The sequence below is a fragment of the Centroberyx gerrardi genome, chromosome 17 (assembly GCF_048128805.1).
Source record: "Centroberyx gerrardi isolate f3 chromosome 17, fCenGer3.hap1.cur.20231027, whole genome shotgun sequence".
Lineage (NCBI taxonomy): Eukaryota > Metazoa > Chordata > Actinopteri > Beryciformes > Berycidae > Centroberyx > Centroberyx gerrardi.
In genome coordinates this window covers 20,447,197-20,451,301 of record NC_136013.1, presented here as the reverse complement: position 1 = coordinate 20,451,301, position 4,105 = coordinate 20,447,197, and positions in this window count along the sequence as shown.

Here is a 4,105-nt window from a genome sequence, read left to right as displayed (position 1 = left end):
TAAAGTTTTTGCGCTGTTGATTTGTAGTAGACTACACTAATGGTGAAGGTTGAGATTTTGTTTTTAGAAGTGATGAATCTACAGGCCATAGAATAAAAACTAATTCCAATTTTGGATTACTAAAAGGTTTATCTTCATAATTTGGATTATCGCCTACGACTACTGAACATACTGTATGCTAAAGCTTTAGTATGCGCACCAGACAGAATACCTACCGAGACACATGATTTTGGTACCAGTCCTCTCGTCAGATATTGGGTAAAGTGACCAATGGGCCAAACTCCCAAAAAGGTTGTGACACAGCACATTTCACGGCACACTTCATGGATCAACACATTCCCGAAAGCATCCAGTGGAGCCACTTGATGAGAAAGTAGGCCATCCTGAGAACAATAAACAAAGCATGTGGGTATGAGGCATCATGTCATCATCAACAAAGCCAGATGGAAATAGTTTGCCAGCAGAGAGGTGCACATGGCTGTGTGCCTTGTGTTATTTGAGAAAACAATAACAACAACGAAGGCAATATTTCCAAATCTCCAGCAGCTTTAACCACAGCGCAGGAAGCAGACATAGGAAGGAGCAAGATTCACGAGCTTCAGAGCACTCAAAGAAGTTTCGGATAAAACGACAGTGTTTTACTTTTTGGACCAAGATCTGAATTCATTCCAGGAGATCGTCTTTCAAATGCTTTTCTGTGCGGCAAAGCAGCGAGAAGCAAGCTGTGTTTTGATGGCACAGGAATAAAAGATGATGGTGCAACATCAGTAGGCATTTCAGAGGCCCTTTCCCGAAATACCTCAGAAAAGTGTAAAATGACTTTCAGAAACTTGAAGAGGGGCAAAAATAGTCTTCCAGGTAGACTGCGCATGGAGACTTTATGTCAGGGCCTGAGCCTCTGGGAATCAAAGGAAAGATCAAAATATGAGCTCTGTCATATCTAAAAATATCCCAACAAGTGCCAAATAATGAAGTAGCGGTAGGAGTCATACAAGTTCCTGCTGTTCTCACCCAGTCTTGGAAGTTTTTTAAAATTTCCGGCACTGTCTCCAAAGTTTTTTGGTGTGACATCTTTTTTGATAAGCCATTTGCCCCTAGCCATAATATGCTTTTTTTTTTTCTGTCAGCTCTATAATTGTAGATCGCTACTTGCTTGTTTATGAACACTTATATAACAACTTCATGAAAGCAAGAAATGGTGCTGTTGGGACTCTTGCTGAAAGTTTTTAGCGAAGCCAAAACACCTATTGCTTGTTGCAAGCGTTCACAACCTCCTCTGTTAACAGTCTGGCAGCAGCAGCCACGAGTCAAAGTGTTTTTGAGATTTGTGACTCACAAGTGTTTGTTTGCAATGAAAATGAGGCGTTTTAGCACTTTCAATACATCTGTGCTTGTCTTTAAAAACGTATTTTTCAAACAATTTTGCATCAATTGTGCCACTAATTTGGGGAATGACGTTGTTCCTGAAATATTCTCACATGAATTCAAAGAGGAGGGACATATCCAGCTCTAGCAGTTGCGTAACATTCTGATTTCCTACTGCAAAATTAATTTGTCTAATGCTGGAAGAGCTTCTTCTGTCTTCACACCTCAGTTACTTAGATGCTTACTGCTTTCTTTAAAGGCCTAAGCCTAAGTGACAGGCTCCCGAAGCCAGGTGGCAATTAAAGGCCGACATAACTGAAAGTCTGGTCGCCCTATTTATCTGTGATTGCACCCAGCAGGGGAACCTGGAGGATAAGGAGGGAGTCATCCTGTACTTTGTACACACACACACACACACACATAAACACACAAACACACTTCCCTTTAATCGAACCCTCACACTCTCTTATTTTCTCTCACACAAGACACTCAGATCCATTCTTGTTTGTTGATGCAAAGTCAATACATTATTCTATTATTCACATTCACCGCATTCATACACAGAGTCCCTACAATCACACACACACACACGCACTTTGTGTATCTCTGTTATTACCGCTTTTAATTAATTAAACTTCAAGGGGTCGACACTGTAGAAATGAAAGAAGCACACATTTACAAAAGGAGAGCTAGAGGTGAGGAACATCAAAGGCTCCACTATCTGACTGATACTGGTGCCGGGAGCTGTCTCATTGACTATACCTGTGTATGATTCATTGAATTCTGAGCAGTCTGACGGAAAATGGTCCTGACTCTTTTTCTGGAATCAATACACTTTGACTTTTTTTAACCTCTCTCTTTTCATTTGGAGAAAGGATGGTATTGAGTGGCAGTAGCTGTTGAAGGACTTTAAAAAGAAACACTGTTACATAAAGTCGCAGAATAGTATAGAGAGCAGATAAACTCACTGTTTACAATTGAATTCCAACTTAGCATCACTTCTGGCTTCCAGCACCATAACATTACGATAGAAAGACTGATATTCTACATCTGCGGCCAGTTTCCTTAACTCACAGTAAATCACTTACATATGAAAAAAAATGGGCAGTGAAGCACACTTCAGCCACTGAAACATTTATGGAGCTCTCTATGCCCAAACAGATTGAACAGCTTGATTACAGGCCACTGAATGGTGCACAGCGGGGCTGCCTTCTTTTTGTTTACTGATAAACACACACAGCCAGCCAGCCAGCTGCACTCTCAGGTGTGCATTTATCTGGTCACTTGGACAAACAATAGCAAAGGATTTATCGATTTACGGTCAGAAATGGGTAAGCACGGCAAAAAATGACACGCTTGCAAACCCCGACGGACTTGAAGTAGTCACTTACACACAGACACAAGCTTGCATACAGTCTGCAGACATGCACAAGCAAAAACACACAACCAGTCAGTGCAATCAAGTTGTCTCTGAAAAGTCCACAATGAAGTGTGCGTGTCTGAAAGCGAGATAACACAGAATATATAAAACTGAAGTCAGTATGATGAAATATATCAAAGTACAAAAGCAAAATCCCCATTCCTAAGGCTATAATTTTTTTATTGTGTTTTCTTTCTCTCATTTTGATCATTTTGATTCTAGTAGTGGTATTGTTCTATTGATGAATCTTAGAAACTCAGGTTTTTGAACACAATGCCAGGCAGGGTCAGAAGGTTGCAATGCAATGTTATCACAAAGACTCCTGTCCTATAGTTTTGGGATTAGCTAAGCATAAGGACTTTGACCCTGGTCATTGGCTCAAACTCCGCAGTGCTTATGGCAAAGATACAGAGGACTTTCAGGTGGACCTTCATATTGGAGGTCCTCAGCTCTTGGGCAAAAGCGGCTGTGAACACCTGATTGCGTTCCTACACGTACAACTTGGCCGTCTCAACAGAACTGAATCGACATGGTTAATTTCTGACTGGGAACTGGCCACAGCACTTGTTGCTGTCACAGCTGGTATCACTGCTGCTGTCCTGTTCAGAAGCTGACAGTCTGAGGCTGACAGAGGACGAACTGGACGAAGCTGTTTTTTATCTCTGTCAACTGCTGGATTCTTCTGGCTTAGGGCTCTTGGATGCAGAGGGAGACAGCTGAGGAGACAGCTGAGGGAGCACAGAGAAAAGGTCGACCGGAGCTCTGCTGAGCTCCACTGCATCTTCATCCTCCATATGAGATCAGCATTGTTATGGTCCTTTCCTGAGTCCGGTTACCTCGCTAGACGAGCTCATCGATGAATCGGAAGCAGCAGCTCTCCTTACTCCTGGGGCCGACGGTAAATTCTCTGCAGGTAGTGTCAGTTTTTACATACTTGGCAGCAGTGCTTAATTTGTAAATGATGAGGTCCCGGAACACCAAGGGGTCGGTGTTCCCGTGAGTCGGTGTGGAGGGAAAAGGTTCCGGAACATATCAAGACAATTGCACATTGGTGCAATTGCACGATGGTGCTCAGTACAGCCATATAGCTTACTGTAGACCTAACAGCCTAAACATTACTAAATGGCCGACTATATGACCTTAGAGCTCCGACTACTGGGGACCTACAACAATATTTGATTATTGCATAGGCTACATAATGCTAATTTTTACAAACCTGCCCTTCAAGTAGTAGACTAAAGATATAACTGCACTGTGCACAACATAAAAATGCCCACACAGGCTACTATGAGACATCCTAATCATACATAAAGGAAACTG